Source organism: Lepisosteus oculatus, chromosome 14 (assembly GCF_040954835.1).
Source record: "Lepisosteus oculatus isolate fLepOcu1 chromosome 14, fLepOcu1.hap2, whole genome shotgun sequence".
Classification (NCBI taxonomy): domain Eukaryota; kingdom Metazoa; phylum Chordata; class Actinopteri; order Semionotiformes; family Lepisosteidae; genus Lepisosteus; species Lepisosteus oculatus.
This window is the reverse complement of record NC_090709.1, coordinates 26809810-26821957: the sequence shown is the minus strand read 5'-3', so window position 1 is coordinate 26821957 and position 12148 is coordinate 26809810.

The following is a 12148-nucleotide window of genomic DNA, read 5'->3' as shown; positions in this document are numbered from 1 at the left end:
GTGCTTTTTTTCTACCTCCTTACTCGACTGTCTTTCAATTCTATTTTATTTGAAAGCTTTTTGCATCTTTTAAGTGCTCTTGATTAAACTATGCATAGAAAAACAGCAGTACTGATGATTTAACGTAAAAGGGTGAAACAACGCCCCGGCACAGGAATGGTAACAGGAAGGATCGTGTTCTTATTTAATATGTCCTTTTGAGATGTCTTGTCAATGCACACAGGCGGTAGAGCTGAATAATTTACTTTTAGTGGTGTTTTTAAACAAAGATGGAACACGTTCTTTCTATACCAGGAAGAAAGGAGCAGACTTGACCTTTAAGAGGCAAAAATGACACCTTATCAAAGCTAATATTAATTAAAATGACATCACAACAAAAGAGTGGAGCCTTGAGTGAATAAAGCCTTGAGTGGAGCCTTGAGTTTTCATTGGACGTCTGTGTCTCCATAACTTTGTAGGTGAGAGAGAGGATTGTGATAATTTCCAGGTGCTTCTCGGAAGTGCGTTGGTGGTACAGGTGCCTTCCAAATAATTAAGTCGTGTTTGAATCCCAGCCAGTACAAACCCAAATCTTTTCAAGATAATTTGTGGTCCGCTAACACATCTTTGGAAACACTACAACAGGTAACACCCCGTGTGAAACACCATGAACATCTGTTAAAGTTTTACATACTCTCACGTAAATAAACGTTAGTGTTTTCTGGCGTGTGAGCCAATTTCTCCAAAAAATATTTGTTAGTCTGTCGGGAGGCTGTGCAAGGTGTTAAGAAATATAATTTCTAAAAGACAGACTCCCTAAGCTTAACATCAAGGCAGAAAAAATGCTGTTTTCTCTACAGAAATGCTCTTTAAATTTCAGCATTGTTGCAACTCCCTTTATAAAGGGTGTGCACACGTATGGCATTGTACAACCAAGGCATTGAAAGTTTTTTTTAATTATTGTTCCAAAAAATGTTCCATTTGTTTTCTTTTTAATGTTTTTGATTAAAAGATTTAATTAAATGTGAAAAAAATCTGAATGTGAAAAAAGGTCAAAATGCTATTGAGAAAAATCAGTAATGTGAGGAAAGATGGATTGTGGGAGCCCCTTACCTACCCATGTCATGCTATATTTCTCACTCATTCTACTGGGAGTGGTGCCGTCGCTTCTGGATAAAGTCTGTCAGTGGTCATTCCAGACGGGTCGGGTAATGACTGCTCTTCCGCACAAGAGACACGTGACTTGCGAGGATCCCGACAGTGTCAACTTTCTTTCAGAGCCCGGATAACTCAGTCGGTAGAGCATCAAACTTTTAATCTGAGGGCCCAGGGTTCAAGTCCCTATTCAGGTGGTTGAACTGTTCTTAAGTCTATTGTGAATGTCATTCTAAATAGTCTTTTATCTTTCACTGTTCTAGCTGTACTGTGGTTATTTTAAATGTCCATTACTTGTATTTACAGTAGTGTATTTAGTGTTTCATTTCACAAACCAAAAATGTTCAAGTAGATCTTGTCACTCTACTCCACGTAATCATCTAAATTAAATCACAGTAGAGTACAGAACACGCAGTGAGGAGCTCACACAGTGAGTACTCTTGAATACGACAAGAGGAAAGGCACACTGCACATCAGTAGTATAAAGCGACACCTTTCGTAAAACTTTTGACAGGTACCACGCCCCCCTTTTCCAGCCAATGGTCGTCCACGGTGTTTGGTTGTCCCGCCCCTTGCCATCCAATGGCGTGTTGTTATTTGTGCATGTCCCGCCCCCTCAGGAGCCAATGGTGTGGGTCGGAACCCCCGCCTCCCCCCGGCCGGTCGTTCCGGAGCCTCAGGGTCCCAAAGCCCCAAGGCGGCGCATCCCTCGCTTTAGGTGTGTGCAGGTGTGTATTGGTTTGGAAGGGGACCATGTCTGCCGCGGGGTTGAGTGTGTTCTATTATAACCCTAGGAAATCGGGTAGTTACGGCGGCGCGGGGAGTCTGTTGCAGGCCGCAAGATCCTGGGGTGTGAGCTGCGCCAGCCGCGGCCGGGTGGCCCAGTGGTTGTCCGGCTGCACAAGCCGTGTCTCCAAAGCAGCAGGGGTGCAATCATGCACACACACACTGACTGCGTAAAGTCTCACGGAAAGAACTCGCAGGACAAACACCAGGTGAAATGTGAACCGCTTTATTTCAACAGGGGGTTTTCAAACACCGAAACAGCGCAGCCGCACTTTTTACACAAGTTACAGACTCCAGTTTGCAAGTATGTGAAATGTGAACTGCTTTATTTCAACAGTGGGTTTTCAAACACCGAAACAGCGCAGCAGCACTTTTTACACGTTACAGACTCCAGTTTGCATGTGAAATGTGAACCGCTTTATTTCAACAGGGGGTTTTCAAACAGTGAAACAACGCAGCACACATGCATTACCGGCTCCTGTTTGCATTCAACAATTAAATGTTGGTGCGGAAAATTAGTTCGCTACACATAACCACCACCCCAACATTGCTGAGAAACTTTGCAGCATCTGAAAAAGCATTCATAACCCCCTTCCGCTCCCCGTGTCTAAAGCCATGCGAACCACACTGGGCGATCCGATCTAGCAGAGCAAAAACATTTGCCTGCGTAATCAGCGGGATGGTGTTACCACAGGTTCTGAGCAAAACACGCTGTATTTTGGAATACACACTGTAGAACCCCTCAGGCTTCCTTTTCTGATCTGAAAACATCAGATCCGCAATAATTTCACTCAAGTTCTTGACATACACATCTATCTCTTTAACAAATTTAAGGACATTAGCATTTGACTCTTTGTTTTGCATATCAAGCTTTGTAGAGAGAAGTGTGTAAAGCACTCTTAGTAAGAATTCAGACGTATACATTCGAAATTCTTCATTCTTCGGACGATGGCGGTCCTCAATTATATTTTTTAGCAACTGTTTTATGCGCCGCTCAGTGTCATTTGTAATGGTGTACGAACCCAGACACCGGGCGGTGTACAGAACAGCCGATAAAATTCGGGCTAAACTGAGAGACTTATAAATATCTAAAGTGGCAAACGTCACGTCTTCAGACCCATCTGTGTAGCTGCCAGACAGGCATGTGTGACCCCGCTGCCCGGGATGGTCAATCAGACAGGCCGGGCAGTCATCAACCAGGACCCCCTTTAAACAGTGTTTGAAGATGCAGTAAACTACTGCTTTCACAACCTGGGGCATAACATCGGGCTCATTAGGGACATAGGCATCAGCTTTATTAACATTTGGGCGAACACACAAGCATAGACACGAGACATTCACGTGTGCCGGTAGGCTGAAGATTGACCCGTCCACATCCTCTTTATTCTATTAAAGGAAAAAGAAAAGGAAGGCTTAACAAAATAGACATGCTTTGTACCTAAAATATTGAGCATTTAACGCGCTTGTGAGCTAAGGTTTTTCGTTAATATTTACCATTTGTAGCGTGGCATCATCGCTAGCACCCGGCAGTTCTTCAACATCTGGTACCCCAGCTGAACTCACACCCCCGCCGCTGTCACAGGGTGTAGAGGGTGGGGTTGGGTTTTGCTAAAAAGAAGATCAAGTATTAAAATGACATAGGCTAAGCACCGATACAAGTACGATCAGAAAAATATTTTAGCCGCCTACCTCTTGACTTTGTAGAGTAGCGGACCCCGTTGTTTCTTCACACAAAGAAGCCATCTCAGCACCTCTGCGGTGTCTGACAGCTCCAAGCACGCACTGCGACCCTGTCAGGCCGGAGCATTTAAGAATATGCGCCAATGGTGTAACACGCCTACATAACACAAGACATTTTTCAATTGGTTGTGATGACCCCCCCGATTTATCGAGCGCGAAAAGTATTCATACATCTGTTTATAAGTTTTAAAGTATTAACACACAATGCAAACACAAATGTTGTGTTTCCCCAGAAAATAAATTTTAAGTTTTCTCATTTACAAGCACACCATGTATTTCACGCAAAAATGTTCTTAACATTATTAAAAAATAAAACCTCAAAACGTCAAGCTTGTTTTGTGAACACGTCCCTATAAAGAACAGATAAGTTTTCTTATAGCGTTAATAAAAAACATTTTGTTTGATAATATTCTTAGCGGTCTGTTGGTGAATCAAACACAGACAGCGCGACACATTTTCACCACGTTTAACAGCTATGAAATTTAGACACCGTTGTATGCCTTAAAATAATATAGATTTTTAATAATATAGATTTTAACATTATAACAGTCTAAAACGTTTTCTAAAATGTTTCTTAAAATAATTTCTACAGACCAGTACGTGCACCCCCAACGATACCTAAGATTAATGGTTTTATGGGGGGCCATGTGTGTTTCTTAGAAGAGAATGTTTATCGGTTTGGGTATAAGTACCAGAGGTTTAACAGGCGAAGTTTTAGCTGCATTCCAATTCCTACAGTCTCACGTTATCGCCTAACTCGTCAGAATGGATCACGCCGATCAATTTCAACAGTCTGAAGATATTCTATTTACAGACTTAACACTGCTCGACTTGGTAGACGAAGGCCAGGACTCCACGAATTTCAGCGGTATGTATATCCGGCTTTTTGTGAGACAATTACAACGTCACGATGCATGTCTCATGTTTGATATAGTTACAAAACGTTGTATAATATTTGTATACTAGACAATATTGAATTATTATAATGGAATTACCAGGGAGTTGCTCCATAATGTGGTCGTGACTGTGTGTATCTATTCATTTCCATTAGCCCCAAAAACCACAGCTGTAAAAAGGCCAGTTACCGCACAGTCCAACACTGGTGAGTATTTACGACAATGTTTTGAATAACACTTTACGACCATGTGAGTCTTAAAGACACCGGGGTATATACTCCACACCAAAACTCGTGTGTCTATTCCACAGACGCGGGAGAAGGGACAAGTCGCTACACATTTAAAAAAACTCGTTTGGGGTTTACAATCCCACCGCAAAACCTTGTGGAGACAGATGTTCACGCCATACCAGAGGGTGCGGGGCATATTATCAGATCGCCTGAGAGAAGAGGTCGGTATTATATAAAACATTCTTTTAGCATGGCCATTTAAACGTGTCTATAAAAAAAAAAAAACAATCGTTTTTTGGTAATTTGCGGTGTTGAGTTCTTTCACTAATGGTATTTTCCCACTCCGTGCAGACCCCGGACCTTCAAAAAATAAACTGCGACGCGCCAACACGTTAACTGGGTCAACGAGCTCAAAACGTCTGAAATCAACAAGCAAAGGTTAATATAATTTAAACGTGGTCAAGATGTGTTATGATCCACTTACGGCAAACGTTGCTTCTTTTGTTAGGATGTTAATTCGCTGAAAGATCCTACATCGCGTAGTTTTCTGTTTGGGAGTGTTAAAAAACCTTATTTTAAAACTGCTTAGCTTTTAAAGTTAAAAGCGACTGGTCTGTGCAAGGGTCTACAGGCCGTTAACCACGCTCTAGTAGCGCCACCACAGCCGTAAAGGAAACCGGTGTAACAACATGTCCGGGTAACTTGTTCCATTCACCCGGAGCCCTGTGTGTAAGGATGCACCACATGTGTGGCGTTTTTATCATAGTTATCGTAGTTTTCTGATTTTGACAGTTTAGATTTCATTAATTGTTGTGTTGAAAAGTCTTTTATTTTTATCACCGTGTAGTTTTTTTGATTTTGAGATGTGGAGCATTGGCGTGGTAATAAAAAGTCTTTTATTTTTTCACACAGCCGCTGTATCGACGAGCGGTGAAACAAATGTGGCGGAAACGTCGGACCCCAAGGTGGTGACTGCATCGGAGACGGCTGTTAAGACGCTGACCAAAGCCAGACGTGTCAAGCCTGCGGAGAGAAATCATAACGTGCCTAAAGACTTTGTGTTGGGTGATGTGCTAGATTCAGTGCGCAGTATTACACAGTCACTATCAACGGCGATCACTAATGAGGTTGCCAAAAAACGAGCTTTAGAGCGTCTAAGAGCGGTTTTAGCCGGTGTACAGACCTTGTTTCCAAAACAGATCCAGGTTTTCACCGCTAACCTCTTTAGATATAATTTCTACAGAAGATGCCGCTCTAAACTCTGGATTTCAGACCATGATGATGATATTTCATACTTCATTGGTGCAAATCCCCGGTGATAAATGACTAAACATGCGGTCTAAAAAGTGCTTAAAAGACCGACCGCTTGCCAACCGCAAGCTTTTGTACATAAATAAAAGAATTAAACTGGCAAAAGCATGTTTGTTGTGTCGTCAAAGATTCAGAGAGAGGCATCAGATTTCCCAAGGGCCGCCCGAACCACGCAATGAGAATGCCATGGTAGAAAATAACTTAAGGCCCGAGGCTGTTGTAGCAGAACAGGATGTCGGTAACCGAGAACCGGTTGTATTGAACGATCTGAATCAGGTTGGTGGCGGTGCAGGGGCGAATAGAGACCCCTTAGTTTTCCTGGAGCGTATACGTAGTTATAACAGGTCTTATAATAATTTTAGAGCAACAGAGCACCATGAAGAATGTCATATGTACAGGCTATAGACGCTGTGCATGGTGCAGTCCAGAGAATATTGGATGAATTTTCTCCAAACATCGGGGCGAATGATTTTGTACAGCTGCGATTGACTGCGGGTGGTTTTAACAAACCCTTGTTCTCACGCAGGAGACACCCTGGAGAATTAAATGCTGCCGATTTTTTAAGCCACATCTCGGACCTCTTACAGAGCCACACAGAGGTTCTCACCGATGACAGCCTCTGCTTAGTGGTGACGATAGTTAGGAATATGCAGGGGGGTGCCCGCCGAAGATTTAAATCCGTTCTGTACAGCCGGGTAATTGCTCAGAAAAAAGCGCACCTTATCGACTTACATTACACGGGCGGTAATCTGTGTTTCGCCGGGTGTGTGTACGGTTTGTTGAATGAAGGTTGTACCGATAGGGAAATGTTACAGAGCGCTAAACGAATGCACAAAGAGTTTGGTTTTCCAGAGAATCGGAAAATTAGTTTGTCAGACATAAAAATTTTGTACCACGACCAGGGTGATTGGAAATATTTTACAACGGGGCCCACACCACCAAATTCTAAAATACTTTTTGTTCTACTGCATGAAGAGCATTTTTATGGGGTTTTAAATATTAAAGCTTTTGTGGGGGCGGCGTATTTTTGCACTAACTGCCATGTGGCGTATAGCCACAAGAACGCACACGCCTGTGTTAAAGCTTGTAAAACCTGTTTAGATCCCCAGTGTTGCAAAATTGCAGAAATTCAGAATTGCCCGGCCTGTAAGGTCTTTTGTCGTAGCTCTCAGTGTTTGGCGAGACACTTGCGGAATGCGGCGACGGGTGTGAGTAAGTGTGAGCGCAGGGTCTTTTGTGAGAAATGTGGGGTTTATAACCTCGCAAGTCACAAATGTAAAGAGAAAATGTGCTCGCGTTGTAACAACGTGATCGACACCCCTGACACACATTTGTGCTACATACCGCCTTTGGACAACCCCAAAATTTCAAACAAGTACATTTTTTTCGACTTTGAATGCATGCAAGAAACGGGGAAACACATACCAAATTACGTCCACGCCCTTCATATTGACAATAAACGAAGCTGGGAATTTTATGGTGAAACTTGTCTAAAGGATTTTGTGTGTAAATTTATCGATAGACGTTTCAAAAACCATACGTTCATATCGCACAATGGCAAGGGATATGACAATTACCTAGTAATCAGACAGTTGTTAGCTGCAAAGATGGACGTTGAACTAATTAATCAGGGTGGTAAGATAATGTGTATGACCGTAAAAGCTCTGAACATCAGATTTATCGATTCTTTAAACGTTCTACCTATGAAATTAAGCAAACTGCCGGCCGCCGTGGGGTTCCCTGGGGCTAAGGGTCATTTTCCACACTTGATGAACACTTCAGAAAACCAAAATTATGACGGCTCGCTGCCGCTGCCAGAACTTTACGGCGTTAACTACATGCTGCCGAGCGAGAAAGCCGGGTTTTTGGTTTGGTATGAAGAATGCAGGGGAAGTGTGTTTAACTTACAGAGAGAGTTGAAACGTTACTGCCAGTTGGATGTGGCAATTCTAAGAGAAGGCTGTATCAGGTTTCGGGACGAGGTCATGAATATGACCAGACAGACACTCATGACTGAGTTAGGGGCCGCCTGTGTTGTCTGCATCGACCCCTTTCAGTTTGTGACCATCGCTAGTGTCTGCATGGCCATGTTCAGACTTATGTTTTTACAGGAAGAGACGATTGCGTTGCTACCCCATGAAAATTACCACCGCCAGCAAAAACGATTTTCTACACCCAGCATTCAATGGCTTACAGTGCCTTGCGAAAGTATTCGGCCCCCTTGAACTTTTCAACCTTTTGCCACATTTCAGGCTTCAAACATAAAGATATAATTTTTTTATTTTATGTGAAGAATCACCAACAATTGTGAAGTGGAACAAAATCTATTGGATTTTTGAAACTTTTTTAACTAATAAAAAAATGAAAAGTGGGGCGTGCAAAATTATTCGGCCCCTTTACTTTCAGTGCAGCAAACTCACTCCAGAAGTTCAGCGAGGATCTCTGAATGATCCAATGTTGTCCTAAATGACTGATGGTGATAAATAGAATCCACCTGTGTGTAATCAAGTCTCTGTATAAATGCACCTGCTCTGTGATAGTCTCAAGGTTCTGTTGAAAGCGCAGAGAGCATCATGAAGACCAAGGAACACACCAGGCAGGTCCGTAATACTGTTGTGGAGAAGTTTAAAGCCGGATTTGGATACAAAAAGATTTCCCAAGCTTCAAACATCCCAAGGAGCACTGTGCAAGCGATCATCTTGAAATGGAAGGAGTATCAGACCACTGCAAATCTACCAAGACCTGGCCGTCCCTCTAAACTTTCAGCTCAGACAAGGAGAAGACTGATCAGAGATGCAGCCAAGAGGCCCATGATCACTCTGGATGAACTGCAGAGAACTACAGCTGAGGTGGGAGAGTCTGTCCATAGGACAACAATCAGTCTTACACTGCACAAATCTGGCCTTTATGGAAGAGTGGCAAGAAGAAAGCCATTTCTCAAAGATATCCATAAAAAGTCTCGTCTAAAGTTTGCCACAAGCCACCTGGGAGACACCCCAAACATGTGGAAGAAGGTGCTCTGGTCAGATGAAACCAAAATCGAACTTTTTGGCCACAATGCAAAACGATATGTTTGGCGTAAAAGCAACACAGCTCATCACCCTCAACACACCATCCCCACTGTCAAACATGGTGGTGGCAGCATCATGGTTTGGGCCTGCTTTACTTCAGCAGGGACAGGGAAGATGGTTAAAATTGAGGGGAAGATGGATGCAGCCAAATACAGGACCATTCTGGATGAAAACCTGTTGGAGTCTGCAAAAGACCTGAAACTGGGACGGAGATTTATCTTCCAACAAGACAATGATCCCAAACATACAGCAAAATCTACAAAGGAATGGTTCACAAATAAACGTATCCAGGTGTTTGAATGGCCAAGACAAAGTCCAGACCTGAATCCAATCGAGAATCTGTGGAAAGAGCTGAAAACTGCTGTTCACAAACGCTCTCCATCCAACCTCACTGAGCTCGAGCTGTTTTGCAAGGAAGAATGGGCAAGAATTTCAGTCTCTCGATGTGCAAAACTGATAGAGACATACCCCAAGCGACTTGCAGCTGTAATCGCAGCAAAAGGTGGCTCTACAAAGTATTAACGCAAGGGGGCCGAATAATTTTGCACGCCGCACTTTTCATTTTTTTTATTAGTTAAAAAAGTTTCAAAAATCCAATAGATTTCGTTCCACTTCACAATTGTGTCCCACTTGTTGGTGATTCTTCACATAAAATAAAAAATTTATATCTTTATGTTTGAAGCCTGAAATGTGGCAAAAGGTTGAAAAGTTCAAGGGGGCCGAATACTTTCGCAAGGCACTGTATGTACATCGAACACACAGAGCCCGTTAAAATCCAACACGCGTTAACCACGGCCGGTGAGTTCAAGGTTGGCCCATATTTTCTGGATGGTTATGCTGTAATTGACGGAGTGCCGACAGCCTTTGAGTTCAACGGTTGCTTTTTTCACGGTTGTAGCGTTTGTTATTGTAAAAACGATTTTAAACGATTTTAATCCGCTGACAAACACTACTTTTGGTTGGTTGTACAGAAAGACGATGGTGAAAATTAATTTTCTCAAAATGAGAGGTTTTAACGTGCGTGTTTTGTGGGAGCACGAGTTCAGAGACATGCTTGTTGAAAATGGAGACTTGGGTAAATTTCTAACAGCGGGTCGCTTTTTGGGGGGAGAACAAATGAGATTTGTTTGCATTACACAGCGCAGCCCAGTGAAAAAATCCATTACTATGATTTCACCAGTCTGTATCCATTTGTGAACAGAACTAAAAAATACCCACTGGGGCACCCCCGAATAATTTATAAGAACTTTGGAGATTTAAAACAATATTTCGGTTTAGCAAAGGTGAAAGTTTACCCACCCAGATGTTTGTACTTTCCAGTTCTTCCAACCAAAATTGACAAAAAAACTGTCAACACTGTCGTACATGTGGTGAAACAAAACAGACCACCCCCTGTGAGCACGGTGATGAAGATCGCGCCTTGACTGGTGTCTGGTGCGCCCCTGAATTATGGCCTTAGATCTGGGGTATAGAGTGGGTAAAATTTATGAAATTTGACATTTCGAAAAGTCCTCACACAATCTTTTTACCGACTACATCAAACTGCATCTGAAAGGGAAACAGGAAGCTTTGGGGTTTCCAGAGGGGTGTACAGATGTCGCGAAACAACAAAGATATATCAGCGAATATTATGAAAAAGAGGATGTCCGGCTGGACCCCGGCAACATTAAAAAGAATCCGGCCAAAAGACAGCTTTCAAAAATTGCCTTGAACAGTTTGTGGGGGAAGTATGGACAAAGAGACAATTTACCACAGACCACCATTGTGAGAAACCCCGATGAATTGTTCGGGTACTTATTTACGCCATATCATGAGGTGTCAGCCTGCGAGTTTATCAATGAAAACACAGCCTGTGTTACGTGGAAACACTAAACACCACTATACAGGCCATTCAAACACTAACATTTTCATCGCTAGCTTTACAACCGCCTATGCCCGCTGGGAGTTATACAATCTGCTAAACGCTTTGCAAGGCCACTGTCTGTACCACGACACAGATTCCGTTATCTTTGTGAGCCGGGAGGGTGAGTGGAATCCGGGGCTGGGTGACTATTTGGGTGAGCTGACCAGCGAAATAGCTGCTGGACAACACATCACCGAGTTTGTATCAACAGGACTCAAGTCGTACGGGTACAAGCTGTCTGGTGGGAAAGCCTGTTTAAAGGTGAAAGGCATTACGCTCAATGTGAACAATTGTGAAAAAGTTAACTTTGAGAGTCTGCGGGACTTGGTTTTTGACTATGGCATTAATCCTTATGCAGAGTGCCGGGAATTTAAACATTTCTATTCAACAGCCGATGATCGTGCGTGTTAAAAAGGATTGGCGCATTGAGACCCGGACCTTAAAGAAAACCCAGAAGGTGGTGTACGACAAGCGGGTGCTGCAAGAAAATTTGACATCGTTGCCCTACGGATATTAACACGATGGATGTCAGGTTAAAACACCCTTTTTCATGCATTTTTTCCTGACCCTCGAATTGCGGTAAAAGTTATTTTATAAAACAGCTCTTGGAGAACAGTGATACTGTTATGACTCGTAAACCCGAAAACATAGTCTGGTGTTACAGCTGCTGGCAACCTCTATCCGCTGAGTTGCTTGTGAAATTTCCATACATTCAGTTTATAGAAGGGCTACCGACGTCTTTTTCCGATGACCAGCTACTGCCACCGGATAGAGTAAATTTGATTATAGTTGATGATTTGATGGAGTCTGCGTGTGAAAATAATGAGATAGAAAAAGCTTTTACAAAATACATACACCACTGAAACCTCAGCATCATGTATATCGTCCAAAATGTGTTTTGTCAAGGCCGGAAACGTAGAACCATAGCATTAAATACAAAGTACATGGTGCTGTTTAAAAACCCTAGAGATAAACTACAGATTACAACCCTGTCACGGCATATGTATCCCGGTAAAGCCAGATTTTTTTGGAAGCGTTTGATGACGCTACTAAAAAACCTTTCGGTTACTTGTTGGT